Source organism: Rhinolophus ferrumequinum, chromosome 12, assembly GCF_004115265.2.
Source record: "Rhinolophus ferrumequinum isolate MPI-CBG mRhiFer1 chromosome 12, mRhiFer1_v1.p, whole genome shotgun sequence".
Lineage (NCBI taxonomy): Eukaryota > Metazoa > Chordata > Mammalia > Chiroptera > Rhinolophidae > Rhinolophus > Rhinolophus ferrumequinum.
In genome coordinates, this window is record NC_046295.1 from 69,491,139 (window position 1) to 69,509,984 (window position 18,846).

Genomic DNA, 18,846 nt, shown 5'->3' on the forward strand with positions numbered 1-18,846 from the left:
TCTTCACTGATCACAATTGCGCCAAACTGGAAGCAAGCAGAAGAGAACTGAGTCCCTAAGGTCACTAGTTTGCAATAAAAAATGAAGCAAGTCATTTTCTATATCTGATCTGTGATTTCCTTCTCTGAAAGGGGGCAGAAGAGCAACCTTAGAGGACCCTTTGAGGGCTAAGATGTTTTAATAATATTGAAGCTCGTCGTAAGACATCTCTTCTTTAGCTCTCAGAATTAAAAGTATGTGATAATTCATACCAACTTTTTTTTATATTTTCAGTTCTCTCTAGGCACTTGTGGATTATCTCACCAGCTATTAGATTTGTGACCAATTCCATTTTGAACACTTAAATGGTGTTTTCAACTGGACAAGTGATTTAATTCTTGTAGTGACCCGATGAGAGAGGTAGAATTATTATCCTTAAATGTCAAATGAGGAAACTGAGGCTTGAAGACTGGAAGTAGCTTTCTGAAGGTTTTATAGATAATAAATTAGAGATGGGATTCAAGCCCAGAACAGCCGTTGGGCTTAAAAGCCTGCAATCTTTAGATCTGTATTCACTATCTTTGACCCATGCGGGCACACGGTGTGCCTCACCTGTATACCTTTGAATAGATAGTGCCATTCCATGAGGAGAAGCAGAGGACACAGCACTCAGTAAATAGCCTGACCCTATTTATTAGTGTACAGTGGTAGAAACAGTTATAAGAGTAAGTATCAGAACACTTGGGCTTGAGTTCTGGCTCTAAACCTTGAATAAGTGACTCACCTACTCTGCGCCTCTTTGAAAGGAAGATGGTAGCACCACATACAGCTTTGATATCTTAATCTGTAAAATAGAGACCGTAACAGTACCAACCTTCTGGGCTAGTCCTGAGGATCAGATGAGATCATTAATCGAAAAATCTTAGGGGTGTGCCTGTAGGGTGGGGAGTGCTCAATAAATCACTCCCAGCAATTGTTACTAGTGATTGTGAGTGATAACCTGAAGCTTCCAGACACATACAGTCTTGGGTTTTATGTCTCTCGATGTGTTTCAAGGTACTGGCAGTACTTGTGTTGTCTAGAAATTTTCAGCGAAGAAGACTATCAATTGAAGCCTGAAGAAATTGAGCTTGTAGCTTCTAGAAGCACAAATGCCGTCACCATCAGAGCTGGAGCTAACTCAATAACATAGTGTCAGGATGGAGGAAGCCCAGCCGTGTGGGGATCCATGTATTGCTCAGTGGTATTGATCACAGAGGTTTCTATGGTGGGTGAAATGGTCGACTGGAATCAGAAAACTTGGACTCAGATTTTGTTTCTGATGTTATCCAATTGCCCAACTTTGGGCAAGTCTCTATTTCTTTGAGCTTTGGTTTCTCATGAGTGAAACACAGCCTTTAATACTAATTTCATAGGGCTTTTTTTTAGGCGGAATGAGAAGATAGTAAATTCAGAGCATGGCACACATTAGTAATTTAAGTACTTATGGGAGTCCGCTTTCAATCTTTTATTTGTATTTAAGCAACTTGTGACATATTTCTGAGAAGTCAGACAGTAGACTCATAGAAAAATAGAATTTTCAATTTGAGCAGTACTTTCAAGATGATGTGATCCAAGCTTCCTCCCTAGCTTTCATTTTTCCATGTTTGTTCATTCAATTATTTACTCAACAAACACAGAATGCCTGTTCTATATAAAGCATAGGGGAAGGGAAACCAGAGAAGGGAGCGCTTACCATCTGTTTCTCTACCTGTTTTTTATTCTTTCCCAAAGGAAGGAAGTAGAAATCGTTCAAATTGCAAGAGACACATAGGACCTTATTTACAGCAGGACAGAACTACTGTGTGTTAAACTGTAATGCCCGTGCCTTCTGTTACCTTCCCAAATTGGTGCTACTGGTGTAATTTAAAAGGATACACCTCGGGGAGTCTCAGACAGGAAGGTTGTACTTGCTTTTAGAGAGACCACTTAGGTGGGCCAACCATAGCTTAGGTTCTTGCACAAGAAACTAGTCATATCATGGTCAAGTTTCAAGATCCAGCAATTGACTCACAGTGAGGAGGAACCCTATGAACTTGAACTTGGCTCTACAGAAGCCCCGCGTTAAGATAAATATGGCATGGACACTTGCTGTGAGAAAATATTCTCGTATTCTTATGTGATTTTTCAGTTTTGCGTAATTAACTCTCTTGAGGTGAAAACTAATTGGCAAAAAAAGAATCAGGTATTTCTGTATCCTCTCATCCAGTGGTTTTCATAATTTGGGGTGGGGACACAGACAGTTTTACTCAAGAACTCAAGACAGACATGCAGATGATCATGACACATGCATACAATGATTGGAGAAAACAAAGCCAACTGTCCCAGACCAAGAAGCCCGAAAGACGGGTCTGAAGCATCACTGCTCTTAAGAGGTCAGAAGCCAGTCTCAGACCAATGGTATGTAGCCCGAAATCCAAGAATCAGGAAGAAGAGAGCAAGGACAGGTGGGCCAATGTATTATAAATGAGGGTAGAGCAACAGGCCATGTGGATTAGATGACTGCATCGATATACAGGATAGAAGCAACATCTGATATGTTTGCCCTAAACTTTCTGCTTCCCATTTCAAATCCATAGTCCACTACTGAGAGATCACTGCTTGGTTCAGATTTCTCCTATGGCATAGGAATGGCTACCTCCAGGGAAGGGAATTTTACTTTATGAGTATTACAATCATAAGAAAGGTGGTTTTTATATCAAACTTAAATCTGCTAGCTAACTTGTCTGCATGTATTCTATGTCTGCCATCTGGATCGATACGGAACAAACTTCTTTTCCTATGTATCAGCCTTGGATTATTTAAGGTTGTCTTTCAAGTGTCCTTGGTTTTTCTACACCAACAGAATAACCAACTTCTTTAAATATTGTTTCGTATTGTGAGATATTTTACTCTCTTTATCACTTGGGTTGCCTTCCTTTGGATATGCTTTCATTCGATTCGATGATGTCAAAACCAGGTTCCCAGAACTGATCCCAATATCCCCGATAGAATCTTGCCAGTATGGAGAACACTGCAGTTACAGACCCTAGGATCCTGAAACTATATTTCTGTTAACAGGCTTAGGCTGGGTACTGAGATGGTGACCAGCGTGTGTTCTTTATTACCCAAACCAGGGTAGTAGTTCCTTAAAGGCAACTGAAAACCTTCAGAAATATTGGAGACCTTTCCTGAGCCTGCATAATTATATTTTTTAAATGCTTTCAATTTCCTGTGACAAGTTTGGAGTGTCTAAAGATGGCAAAGTGAGGGAGATAAATAGATTATTGATCAGACAGGCTTGTAATTCCTTAGCGAATTGGATTTAGTTTCTTCATTGAGATCAGGTCAATGTCATAAATCTCCTAGAAAATCAATGTAACAGAGAGTGCTACGAGCGAGGCTTGAACACTTTCCTCTGGCTGCTTCAGGGCGGGAGCTTAGCACCTACTCCAAAAACAGAAGGGAAGGAGAAGGATTAGAAAATGACTATCTGGAGGATTCAAATACCGGATATGTGAGTGAAGTGCCTGAATGCAGTCAAGCTAAACTCTCAGCTTGGCCACTGTCATGTATATGTGACCTTGGGCAAATGCCTTTCCTTTGATTATCCTCTATGTTAAAGTGACAATGTTAGACCATACACACAATCCTCTATCCCTTTTTCCCCCCATCTGTGTGGGGAAGAGCAGGACAACTACTAAAACAAACAACTCCAAAATTTGGTGACTTGATACTATGAAAGTGTAGTTCTCACTCTCACAAATATTCAAATGTGGGTTCTACATGAGATAGCTCAACTTCCAGCAGTCCCTGGGGGACCCCGGTGTACTGGCTCTTCACATCTTGCGACTCCACTGTTACATAAAGCCTTGCTGCATATACTGCTTCTACCTTGACTAGCACAGATACCTACAGATGGTAAGATAAAAATGGGGCATGGAAAAGTGGGTAGGAACAATTGTAAAGTCCCTTGAAAATGCTTCCTGGCTTCTGCAGTGAGCCCATCTATTGCCACATTCATAAAGAACCAGGAAACCTTAAAAAGATGATGTTGGCATATAAACAAGTTCAGTTGTCTTGCCTGAAACTCCAACCCAGTCCCCACTGAAACCTATTCAAAAGCCTTGTAAAATTAGGCCAGCAGAAGGAAAAGTTGAAATTTAGAGAGAAAAATGGGAGTGAGGGTGTTTGAACAGATGCACTGCAGATAACTGCATTTTAAAATTGTCTTTTTGGTAATTTCTTGTTGAGATGTTCCATTTGTTTTACCATATTTATCCACTTTATTTATTTTGCATGGAAAAAAATGCATAACTGTTTAAAGACTTTGGCAAAACTTCTTGTTCTGAGCCTGACATAGTCACAAAAGGCATTGGAAGATGACACAGAAATAAATTGAACTTGAAAATAAAAGAAAGTGACAAGAAAATAAAGGATCGAGGTAGAGAAGAATGGAAACAGGGGCGGACGGGTGGCTCAGTTGGTTAGAGCGTGAGCTCTGGGCAACAGGGCAGACAGTTCGATTCCCACATGGGCCAGCGAGCTGCACCCTCTGCAACTAGAATGAAGTCAATGAGCTGCCGATGAGCTCCTGGGTGGCCAGATGGCTCAGTTGGTTGGAACGCATCTTCTCAACCACAAGGTTGCTGGTCCGACTCCCACAAGGAATAGTGGGCTGCGCCCCCTGCGACCAACAACTGGACCTGGAGCTGAGCTGCACCCTCCACAACTAAGATTGAAAGGACAACAACTTGACTCGGATGAAGCTGATGAGTCCTGGGAAAAAACATACTACTGTTCCCCAATAAAAAGTCCTGGAAATACACACTGTTCCCCAATAAAGTCCTGTTCCCCTTCCCCAATAAAATCTTAAAAAAAAAAAACAAACAAGAATGGAGACAGGTTGAATAATACCCAATGTGGTGACTACATAACTTCTCAGGATATCACCAAGTATAATATCTAGAGTCTGTGATGTTTATAATGACACGACCCACTTTTAAAAGCATACACAAACAGTCCTATGGATGAACACAATACAAATTTACATTTTACTCACATAATAGTTCACTATGAGTGTCTGTTTTTGGAGTAGGTGCTAGGCTCCCAACACTGAAGCAGCCAGGGGAAAGTTAGTTAGGTCAGTAGGACTGTATTAGTTTCTTTTTTCTTTTTTCTTTAATTTATTGGGGTGACAATTGTTAGTAAAATTACACAGATTTCAGGTGTACAATTCTGTATTAGTTTCTTATTGCTGCAAATTATTAGGTTGGTGCACAAGTAATTATGGTTTAAAAGGTTAAAAGTAATTGCAAAAAGCGCAATTACTTTTGCACCAAACTAATACCACAAACGTGTCTTACAGCAGCATACATGTGCTGACGTACAGTTCTGGAGGTCAAAAGTCTAAAATGAGTCAACAGGGCCACATTCGTACTGGGGGCTCCAGGGGAGAATCTGTTTCCCTGATGTTAGTTTCCAGAGGCGTTCTGTGTTCCTTGACTCATGAACCTGCGTCACTCTCACTCCAGTCTGTTGCTGTTGTCGTAACTCTTTCTCGTACTCTGACTCTCCCCCTCCTGTAAGAAAACTTATGATTATATTGGGCTCACTCAGATAACCCAGGATCCTCTCTCCGTCTCAAGATCCTTAATCTAATCACATCTGTGAAGATCCTTTGCCATGGGAGGTAAATTATTGACAGGCTCCAGGGATTAGGACATGGACATCTTTGAGGGGACAGGAAAGAAGTATCATTGTTTTGCCTACCACAGGGATCGTGGGTAATGAACAATTTGCCAACTTCAGTAGCAGTTTTCTAAGGTAGCCCTGGGTATCAACATCCAGCTGGCAAATGGAGAAAAAGAGAAATAATGGCACCTGGGAGGATTTTTATTCCACTGGACTGAGAAAAACATACAATATGTGCACTAACTCTTGTTTTATTTTCTTCTTTATGGGTATATGGAAAACTTCAGGTTGCATACTTTGCCCACAGACACAGGACCGAGGGAAAATGATGGTGTTGCCTAAGAACAAGCAAAGAGAAAAAGGGTGAGAATGGGGAACAGAGACGAGGAAATACAGGAAATAGGAATCATAAGAAGAGGAAAATGTGCTTGGACTTAAGGTTTTATTTTTTGTACATTTTCAAGGGTGGGTGAGGTTTCCTTCCAGTGGCACCAGCAAGCTTTTGCTGCTTGCGGCCTCCCCAAAATAGATCCTGAGTACCCTGGGGCCCATCTGCAGTGAGAATCGGTTAGTGACACATGACAACTATTCCTTGAAATGTGCTCAGTGATTCATACAGCTCACAGCAGCTGTGCAGTGGGGATTATTGGCCTAAAAATGACTTTCTTCCCTCCCTCCCACCTCCATCATCAGCTTGGAAAATTACCTAAGGGCACATTTTTTATACTCTTTTCTCTAGAAGCATTATTTTAACGATGGCCCCAATGCAGAAAGCCTTGTACCTCCTTAGAGAGGAAGTTGTGCCTCCTGGAACTGGCTGGTTATACCACAGAGATTCCCAGTGTCTGCTGGGCATTTCGCCTTCCTAGACTGTCTGGGCTGTATGTGTTCCATCATCTATATATGATTCACTTTTTGTTTTTCCCTCCCAGGAGGGGTTTCTTATACTTTCTACCATTATTTCAACATATTTGGTTTCTACAATTTGCTTACTTGGAAATGGATGCAGATAGATCAAGCATGTCTAGGTCCCTTTCAATGAAAGGGTGATTATTATTATTTTCATCCCTTTCTTTTCAATTGGTGTTTCCGAACTTTTTAATATTAAGAACCACCAGAAGGGCTTGTTCTCTAAATAGATGACCAGGTCTTTCTTACAAAAATTCTGACTCACTAGTTCCACGTTACAAGCTCATTTCTAACTAACAACATCCAAGTTTACTCTAACCTTTAGGTAACTTTTACATACAGCACAAACACACTGTAAAAATGCAAGATGGATTGTGGTCAAACATCTGGATTTAAAGCCAAGCTCTGGAATTTGCTGGTTAGATGACATGGATCAATTCTTAATTTCTGTGTTTCTTAGTTGATACATATGTAACTCTACCCAAATCCAGTTCTCAAGTTATGCCTATTCCTTACTGGAGAAGGCATTTGCACGAAAGACAATGGCAATACATTTGTACCAAATTTTATTCTACTGGGTGTGCTTTGAGATTTGCAAAAGGAAAAAAAAAAGAGTCGCACTGTCTGAGTATTCAAGGGTTTGTATGACAGAGAAGAGGAACTTAAAAATTGATCTAGGAGACATACATGGCCTCTGGGTAGGCAGAACATTTGCAGTTAAGGCAGAAGGGCATTCCTCAAGCTAGACTTTGAAGGACTCTTAGATCATCCCGCCATTGCTGATCTTCAGGTTCTGGCCATGCTTTAATGGTAGTGGCTATGTGGACTGTTGGAGCACAATGGAAGACTGGTCTGGCTAGCGTTCTTTCGAGTTTGAGATTAAGACTTTACTTAATCGTTTTTCAGTCCTCATCTTTCGAATTCCTTATGTTTATTTTATCCAATCTGCACCATTCTGAAGAATCACCACCCAAAGTTGTGGTTTGACCACAAACAATTTTGTCCCCCGATATATACCCCATCGCAGACCACCACTCTCCACCATGAACCTCAAGCCGATGACACGGCCCCGGCACATTCTAAAACTCTATTGGAATTATATGCTTTTGGATGACAGCTACAACACAAAACAATTATACAGTGTCAAGTATTGTTCTGGACATTTTTTATAAATGAACCCATTCAATCTTCACCACAAATACTATTATTAACTTCCTTTTAAAAATGAGAAGATGGAGGAACATAAAGTTATGGAGCCAGAAATTCTTACACTTTAGAGCATTAATCATAAGAAAACTTAATTAAAGTGAGACTAGCTAACGCTTCTCCCCCCGCACCTCCCGATTCCAAAGATGAATATATTTTTAAAGAAAAGAAATTGGTTAATGTAAACTAGAGATAAGAGTAATTCAACCTAGGTAACCAGGTAATCTAGGTGTTAACAGTGTCTTTTGGAGAGGAGGAGCTGCAGTTTAAACAAAGGCTTGGGAATTTCGGATCCTCTTTGGCAAACAGATCTAACTACTTGCTATATAACTCTCAAATTATTCTTACACATGAGCTCAGAGCTGCCTTTCAGATCATCCTGCCTCCTCCCTCAATTTACAGATGAGGCAACTGCCACCTACAGTGGGAATGTGGCTTGTTAGGGTCATATAGCTGAAAGGTCTATATGACACCTAATCCAGGGCTGCTGACACCTAATCCACCCCACACCCAGGTGATGATGAGTCACTACCACTTGAGTTATTTTCCATCCACAAAGCTCAAGGCAAAAAAAGGATTAGAATTTGCTGAAAGTGCAGAAGCTTTCATGCCACATATCCAGTCCTCAGTTCTGTAAAGCTTTTCTTCCAAAACAAAGAAGTAGCAAGGAAGACACTGCAAAGTCAGGGATCTGAGGCATTTTGTCTGGTAAACAAGCAAGAAAATACAGGTCAACAGTGATTACTGATAAAAATTTAAAACTATTTTCTCATCATTCTTTATTCCCCAATACATTGCCTGCCTACAAACAGCAAAACTTCTCAAAGCACAGCAAGGTATTACTCTCAGCTTCTCAAAGCACAGCAAGGTATTACTCTCAGCTAAGACATCAGCTTTTGGAAAAAAACATTGCATTCTTTTAAGACCAGACAATGAAATACAACATAAAAACAAAATTACTGCGAAAATCATATATATATATATATATCTCACATTCGCATGCCTTTCTGTTTGGAACTAAAAGGTGATAGCTAAGAAAATTGTAGCAAAAAGATTGAATTGAACAAAAGTTCTGACACCAATCATAGGGCACACTTGTGATTGCATTTGTAGTCGTCTTGGGACCATTAAAGCAAATATGCAATATTTCATTAATTTTATCTTAGACTTCAATTGGGAGAACAATACAGTTAGAGAAAGTTATCATTCTGAGTGCTTAAAAAGACCTCAATAGTACTTATAGTATTTTTCTAAAAGCTTCTTTATTTACCTGTCTCATTTCTGTCTCAGCTCTTCCCATGATTTCCTTCAGTTTTATACTAGAGTCTCAGCGACCTGCTGGTGGCTATGGAATGGATCTTGTTCAGAATTCTAGCACCCGTACCCACCATGATTCCTGACACATATGATACGATTAACACATATATTGAATTGATTAATAATAAATTGAATTAATATTTTCCGTCTTCATCATCACTAACCTTGGTAGAAGTCATGATTACCTCTTACCTCCTTCAACTTTCACCTCCAAAAATTAAAGCTGTCCAGTACATTGTTTAAATAAACTAAATCCCACCCCCCACCAAAAAAATCCTTCCAGTGGCTACCACTGCTCATAGAATAATGTCTAAATAACTTAGTATGGCCTTTAAGGACCTTTGAAGGTTTTATGTCATCTCCATTTATTGACTAATTTATCATATCTCCTTCCCTTTGATTTTCCCTTAATGTCATAGCCACCCAATTGCCATTTCCTTGTCAATATGCTGTACTTTTTTATGCCTATACATGCTATCTATGCTATATATTTTTCTATACATGCTATATATTTTCATTTGTGCCTTACGTTTGCTGTTTTCTCCCTGGAATGTCTTTCAAATCTACAACTTGTAAAACCCTATTCCTTCTTTAAAATTTAGTTCTAATATTACTTCCACTGTTGAATATTTTCTTTCTTGCCCCAAATAAAAACTAATTTCTCTCTTCTCTGTGGTTCCATAACACTTTCCACTAACTCTTACTTAGCATTTCCATAATTCATTCTTTTTAAAACCATTCAGTCTATCCTGCTGGACTCTGAATTGCATGAGAAAATCATATATTTTAATCATCTTTTCCTCCCCCACTTAATATCTATCACAGATTGTGATGCTACATGTTCAAATATCCTACTACTGCCTAAAAGGTGTATTTTGAAGCCAATAACTCAGAATCTTCTTGGAGTCACATAAGTAACATAAACGATAATCCACATTGAGTAGGGATATTGACAAACAGGTGGGTAGATGCCCCATTTCAAGGAGACAAACATATTCTTCTCCAGATGATTGTTACTTTACGGGTATATGGGCCCAACATTTTTGAGTCTTCAAGAAAGCCCAGCAATTGAAGTTTTACTTGAAATAACTCAACCTTTAGAGCAATATGCTCATCACAGTGATGTGGATTCAGCCAGTGGACAACCAATTTGTAATCCATGCTCTAATTTATTCAAAATTGATTTTTGTCTGCCATGTTATTTATGTAGTCAAGGAATGGAGCTTTTGAAATATGCTTCAGATACCTTAATTATTGGAATTCTCTATTATAGCTATCTATATTCTATTTTGCAGCAATGTACGACTTGGTGCTTATTTGCATGAGAAATTTTGTTTTCAAAATCTTCCTCTTTTGAGTTTCATTCTCCTTCCATACCCTCTCATATTATCTCTCAGTTTTTCATTGTCCAACAGCTTATTCTTACCACTTTCCCTTCTAGGAAACTTGCCTTCGTTGGTCCTTCTCTTCTGTAAAACGAGAATAATAAAATAAATCCTTAAGGATGCCATAAAACATTAACAGAAGAAATATGCAAAGTACTCTAAAAAGTAGGGGTTTATACTATTATCTCAGTAAGTATTCCTTTCTTTCCTTCTTGTCTCCTCCATTTCTCTTTTTTTCTCTCCCATTCCAAATAAATATTTTCTGCCCTAAGCCTCATTCCATCAAGAATCTAAAAGGGGTAAAACAAAGTGCAATCATTCAATTATCAGTAAACAATTTTAGAATGTAAATCTCTCAGTCACTCATCCTTTTCAGTTGTTCATTTGAACCTTGATGAGAGCTATTTGTGCCTTGACTCACTACTGGTATAACGTCAGGCATCTGACAACCTATTATAGAGCAGATTCTTAGTGTCAAGGCTAAGGTTAAATCCACATTGTTATTTACCTCACATTCATTTCTTCACCGATATCCATCATTTTTCTCATCCCACTGGAAGTACATATTTGGTTGGATAATTTCACTCATGTGTTAATGTGTGATTCTCTCTCTCTCTCTCTCTCTCTCTCTCTCTCTCTCTCTCTCGCTCTCTCTCTCTCTCTCAACAAAATGAAAAGGCAACCTATAGAATGGGAAAAAATATTAGCAAGCCATACATGTTATAAGGGGTTAATATGCCTAATACCTAAGGAACTCATAAAACTTAATATTAGCAATCTGATATAAAAATTGACAAAAGACTTGAATCGATATATCCAAAGAAGCTGTTCAAATGGCCAGGTGGTACGTGAAAGGGTATTCACCATCACTAATAAGAAGGAAATGCCAGTCAAAACCACAATGACATATCACCTCACACCTATTAGAATGGTTATTGTCAAAAAGATAAGAGATAACAGATATGAACAAGGATGTGAAGAAAAAAGAACCCTGTTAGTGAGAATATAAATTGGTACAACCACTGTGGAAAATAGAATGGAAGCCCCCCCCAAAAAAAAAAAATCAAAAATAGAACTACCATATGATCCAGAAACTCCACTTCTGGGTTTATATCCAAAGGAAATGAAATTACTATCTCAAAGAGCTATCTGCATCCCCATGTTCATTGCAGCATTATTTACAATAGCCAAGACATGGAAAAAACTTAGTGTCATTGACAGATAAATGAATAAAGAAAATGTTATACACATACATGTAATGGAATATTATTCAGCCATAACAAAAAAGGAAATCCTGCCATTTGCAACCATACGGATGGAACTTGAGTGGAATAAGCCAGACAGAGAAAGACAAATGTTGTGTGATTTCATTTACATTTGGAATCAAAAAAGAAAAAAATCAAATTCAAAAACAGAGCAGATTGGTATTTGCCGGGGAGGGAGGCAGGTGGCAGAAATGGGTAGAGGATGGTCAAAGGGTACAAACTTCCAGTTATAAAATGAATAATTCTGGGGATGTAATATACAACCTGGTGACTATAGGTAATAATACTGTGTTGTACATAAGAAAGCTCTTCTCTCTCTGTCTCTCTCTTTTTCTCTCTCTCTCTCATATACACACACACACACATACACACTCACACACACACAAATGTATCTCTTTGAGGTGATAGATGTGTTAACTAACCTTATTGTGGTAACCATTTTGCAATATATACATATATTAAATCATTATTTTGTGCAATTTAAACTTATACAATGTTATATGTCAACTATATCTCAATAAAACTGGAAAGAAAAAAAGAAAGCTGCCCAATTTTAGTAGGAAAAACTACCCTTGTGTTGAAACTAAAGCAGTTGAGGCTGAATTCACCCTTTTTCTTGGTCAAACTTTGACTACATTTTGACGATAATAAAAGACAGATAATTACATCTCCACCAACAAATGGTAGCATAAGAATGGAAAGTTACACACAGCAAACAATCAAAGAATAAAAAGGAGATGATCTGATTATCCAGGTGAAAATCTATTTTATGCAAACTGTGAGGAGAAATATAGAAAATCAGATCTATAAACATAAACTCACTAATGCTTCCTGCAGCTTCAAGATTCAAGATTCACATGTTGAATGGATGTTCATATAAAATGAGAAATGTACGAACATGTTTGCTCTGCTAACGTGGGGTCATGCTCTGGAGATTAAAAAAAAAAAAAGATGTGCCTTTCTTTCTGAAACAGTTTTTTCAAGGTTTTTTTTTTTTGTTTTTTTTTAAATTGTAATGCCTAATAATTAGTTCATATCTTGTTTTCGTTAGTCAAGTGAGACATGATCTTCAAATGTGGCAAATAATTTCACATTCATTCATTCATTCCTTCATTCATTTGGGGTGTAGCGATTAGTCAGGCAAAGAGGAGAGGTCATTCTAAGATGTAAAATATGAAGGTATGACAATTAAGTTTGCGAACTTATTGCAACAATGTTACTAACCTTTTTTTGATATCAGAGGAATTATTCATTATGGGAATTTGTATCAACTGGACAAACAGTTAACCAAGTTTATTATTTGGAAGTGCTGAAATAGCTGAGTGAAAAAGTTAGATGACCTGTACTTTTCGCCAACAATTCTGGCTCTTGCATCACGACAATGCACCAGCTCACATGGCATTATCTGTGAGGGAGTTTTTAGTCAGTAAACAAATACCTGTATTGGAACACCCTCCCTACTCACCTGATCTGGCCTCCAATGACTTCTTTCTTTACCCAAAGATAAAGGAAATATTGAAAGGAAGACATTTTGATGACATTCAAGACATTAAGGGTAATACGATGACAGCTCCGATGGCCATTCCAGAAAAAGAGTTCCAATATTGCTTTGAAGGGTGGACTAGGTGCTGACGTCAGTGCATAGCTTCCCAAGGGGAGTACTTCGAAGGTGATCATAGTGATATTCAGCTATGAGATATGTAGCACTTTTTCTAGGATGAGTTTGCAAACTTAATTGACAGACCTCGTATGACAAGGTTCAGAGAAAGGATCATTCCTGGTAGCTTTTAAACAAGGTACAAAGACCACATTGTCAAGATCTTGGTGTCACTCTGAAAGTCAAATGACTTCTCCCTGTCCTCCCTATTTCTTGTCTTTGTTTGGAAGGAGAAACTTTTCCAGAAACTCAAGATGATGTTCTAGATATACATGTATTCCAACCCTCAACACACAGAAAAAAATCTTCTGATCACAAGCACAGCAATAGGGAAGGCCGTCGTAGAAGAAAGTAGGTGGATGGAGCTCAGTTCTAGTCCCTGCAAGTTCTATTATACAATACTCATTTATTAGTATATGAATGTCTTTGTGTGTATGTATGTAAATAGCTATATATCTGTATCTGCACACATACATGTATCATATATATGAATGCAAATATATATATATATACATATATATATACTATATAGCTATATATATGTGTGTATATATATATACTATATATGTGTACTATATATATGTGTGTGTGTGTGTGTGTGTGTATATACTATATAGCTATATATATATGTGTGTGTGTGTGTGTATATATAGCTATGTGACCTTAAATAAGCCATAAGTTGTGTCTAGGTATTAGTGTCCAAAATTTTTTAAATGCATTTTATAACACATGGTGTGGCAGTATAACTTTGGGCTGTATATCTTGAAACTGTATGCATTTAAGTAGATAATTCTTATTCTGTAGAAGTCGATCCCAAAAACTCATTTTTTTAAAAAAATGTTACACTGCCATGGTGTCTTCCTCTTCACTTCTTTTCAAGAACCTCCTTCCAGTCTTGTTTAGTTCTTCTCCCTAAGGAGTGCTCTCAGAATACGTGAATATACCACTGACTCAAATAGACAGACTAGCTATTGGGCTTTTGGGCTCTTGGGGAATTACAGAAACACACACTCAGGACAGGAGGCATTTGAATTTTAAAACCTCCTTTGTGTCCCCTTCCTTCAGTGCTCTCCATTGCCTGGGCAGTTCAGCTCCAGATTTGAGTTTGTCTCTGTCCTAACAACTTGACAGTTTAATAATTTAAAGTGTTTCCGTTCTCCCAAAGCACACAAGCCCGTATTATTATGATTTTTTCTGAGGTTCCTTCCCTCTTCCTTTAAACTGTTAAGTAGTGTAAGCCTTGATGCCATATCAATATGCAATGATAATGGGAGTTTTTTTTTTTCCCTGGCTCTCGGGCACTGTCACTCTTTAAAATAATGAATGAACATGGCTGGGTGCTTTTCTCATGTAATGTATCAATATTAGCTAAAGGGAATTCTAGTCAATTTGGAAGGAAGTAAGGACCCGTTCTAATCCTTGGAGTCTAAGAACATCCTCTGAAACCTTGGAGGAAAGACTAAACTTGTCCACACTTGCCTAGTCTCAAATGATTTAAGACTGACTTTCTCAGAAATTAGTCTGAGAAAGCCCTAGCAGAAAGCATCGTCTCATATAATATACAAAAAACTAAAGAACGGGGTTGGGGGAGATAAATGTATTCTTACATAGATATAAATGTTTAAATCATGGAAGTAAAAACCTTATTTTACTCAGATTAATTAAGTAAAAAATTTTAGGCTAATTTTCTACAACAACATTCCTGGGATAATTGCCAACATCTACTTCACACTGACAGTTACAGACCCAGCCCAACTGTCAATGGACCACCTCCTTTGCCCATATCATTAAACAAGCAAAGGAAAATGAGGCTTTGGGGTAACACTCTGGGTTCGATGAGGTAGAGAGGGAGGCCACACCAAGAATGTGGCCTAGAGTGGGCTGTGCCAAACTTATTTATAAATGTGAAAAGCAATGACATATGCATCCTGAGGTGTCTGAAACTAGCACATAAGCATGAACAGCTTAGTAAAGCAGAATGGATAGCAAAAGAAAGGATTTCTCCCTATACCACTGAATTCCTCCTGAGTATAAATACTGTTCTGCCCCAATTCCCATCAAAAAATCCTTGCAGACTTTTCCCTCTCCCTCATTTTCCCATATCCAATCAACCACTAAGTTCAATTCAATCATCTTTAGCCTGTAAGACTGATATCTTACCTCCCTTCTAGTCCCACTACCTTATCTGCACTGAAGATCATTAACTCATGTCCTTCCTTTATTATTAAGAAAGTCTCCTTTGTGGTTTTACAAGTATCACTTTCCTATAACCTTCACAGGAAAGTTAGCTCAGGGAAAATTATTTCAGAAATCAATCAGTTCTCATAGAGTTCCATGTTTTTCTATGACCTCAGCTATTTCTGGATGCAGATTCATATATCTTTCACTGAAGACTTCCTGATTGCTTGCCGGAAGTAGCCAGTGATCTAGACAATCCAGAGGATTCCCTAATGGGTACAGGTCATCAAGAGGGAACAGAGACTTTAGAGATAGTCCTTGCTTACCTAGTTCTGGAAAGAGCTATGGATTTAGTTCACGGCTTTGGCATTTCATTGCACTGCATTGGCATTTCAGCTGTACCACATGCTTAATTCCCTGGCGTTTCACGTATCCATGAACAAAGTATGGATACTAATACTTAATTTCAGGATTACATGAGATAAGGACTCGGCATATTGTCCTATATTGGATGTTCCATAGATATGGGTGGGGAGGGTGAAAAATATACAATTTACAACTGATTAAGTGTTGAGGGATAGACAGAATTCCTAAGGGCAAAGCAGAAAGACAACCATTCTGCTGATGCATTTTCTTCCGACTCCTAGCCATATCCCTCCAATGTGTAAATCAACCTAAATTCACGTATAACTAACTAAGGTCAATTTTGAAGTTTACTGTTTGGAGTAGGCACTTTCTCACATACTGCTGGGATTCCAGATTCTGGCATGACTGGCTGCAGTCTTGGAACAATATCTTTAAGAAAGAAGTTCCATTCTAGAAATTCCATTCAGCCTCGCATCACCCTTCTGACCCCCTCATTCTACTTCTTCCTCCCCCCATATCACTGGGAAATACTCCACTTCTGGTTTCTTTTTCATTCCTTCTTCCGATTTCCCTCTGCCCAATTATACTCATAGCTCCCAGCCCTCCTATTATTTTCTCATTGGGCTATATAAAGTCATAGATCTGGGAAAGGGTGTCAGATAGATATTATTAGCTTCATTCTGCAGTTGCAGAAAATGAAGCCTGAAAAGACAAAATAGTTTTCCCCCAAATGTGTTGTTGTTTAGGAGCAGGAGGAGACCTAAAACTTAGGTTATTCTAAATTCAATTCAGCAAATGCATTTTTCTTTCCATGCTGCTGCTTCTGTACACTTCAGATTATTCATTACATTATGGCTTCATCTTTTATCCATTCTTAATCCCTCTGTAAATTCCATTTTCTTTTGTTCACTCACAACATATGAGATATATTAATCTTTGTGTAGTGTCTGACCTAGTTACCTTGGACCTCATCTGGTGATTATCTGCCTATGCTAAATGACCACAAGCCTCCTTAAAAATAGAGGCTGATGTCGGAAGCTACTGAGCTAGTTATTACAGTGTGCTTCGTCAAAGACATTAGCCTGACATAAATACAAAAGAAATTGGTGGATCTTTCCTCAACTTCAAAAATATCTTCAATGCAACCTACAATATTGTGATATTCCCTGCAGGTTTGGAGACCACAAGATTGATGAGATGAAATAAAGAAGAGGGGCTCTTTGGACCTTTTGTTTTCTCAGTTGCTAGCATTATTTTGACAAACATTTTGTCATTATTGCTTAACAGAGGAACGGGTCCTTGTTTTTTTTTAATATCAAAATTATTACCTTCCCTGAATAATAAAAATCAATAAAGTCTCTTCTTGTGTGAAGCCTCTAGACAACCTTCTCTCAACGAGTAATTAAACATTTGAATCAATTCCAGTACTAGCCTATCCTTCACAGCTTTATGAAATTTAGCTGCCTGACTATCTTTGCCTAGAATTCTGTTATTATTTAAAAGAGACATAGCTTCAAATATGAGTTCTTGTGAAATTGAAACTATCAGCTCTATTTCCTCTGAACAGCATATGTAGGCAAGCCTGATGTTTCCTAGGGAAGAAACACTGGCTCAGGCAGATCAAGACCCGACTTAACTATAGCCTAAATCTTAAACTAAACTAATAGTGAACTCAGTTTTTTAAACTCACGAGGAGAGCTTTCTGGAAAACAATGAAAGGCAAATCTGTGTAAGCTGAGATTCTATAAAAGGAAGACATTAGTTAAGATATGTGCATATGTGACAGCAGTGGTAACAAATACCAAGGTATGTATACACTTGGAATGGCATCTGCGGAAATTTTAAATTACATAAAATGAATGTTCAAAAACAGTTTCTTGTTTTAGCCACTAACACCTGCTCCTGTTTAGGAGACTTCCTATCTGCAAACCTAGACGACCTAAATGCTTGTATACATTATTGAATTTCAGGAGACCCAGTCTTTCCCATCTCAAAACTTCCCCATTACTCTTAGAGACTAAAAATCAAGACCTTCTTACATGTGCAGCATTGTCTTCTCTGTGTTCTCTTTATTCTGGAAAAATTGGTTTTCTTTTCATTGCTCAATGAGCCAAGCTGCCACCTCCTCACTACCCAACCTCAGAAGATTTGCATAGGTATTCACTTCCATCTGGAAGAATCTTCTTCTCCCAAAAACTTCCTTGATAATGTTCTTTGTCTCTCATGTCTTAATGCAATTGTGCCTTTTTCATGATCCCCTCCACCCCCAGACTACTTATATATTCTCATGGCTACCTGTAATCTTCACTGATTTACTTACCTTAGTTTAAGATTAGTTATATGCTTATGTGATTATTTTAGTAATGCCTGCCCCTCACCAGGCTGTAAACATCATGAGTACAATGCTATGTCTATTATGCTGTGCTCAACGTTATCACACAAAGACTACTATATATTTTAAAATGTGTTGACTTGAAAGAATGACTGGCTTTCTTATTTTTGTATTTAAAAAAAAGCTAGAGAAGAAGCAAATGTGGTAATTAGTTAAAATATTCCTGGTAAGTATGAGGTAACCTAAATCCCTTTGACACTTACTCTAATTCCAGTCACCAACTCTGTACATAAATCACCCCTGCTGTAGTCAACAAATTATGCCAACTATGGCCAATAATATGGTCCAGATAACTAGGGAGGAATAATCTTCATACTTTACTCAGAAGTTATTTCACATCTCAAAGAGAGATTTTGTTTTATATATTCTATTTTGAGGAGAGGAGATGAGAAAGTTTTATACAACCATTGAAAAGAGAATGAGGGAAGCATAGGAAGGAAAAGAAAGTGTGATTATATAACAACTAGAAGATATTTAAAA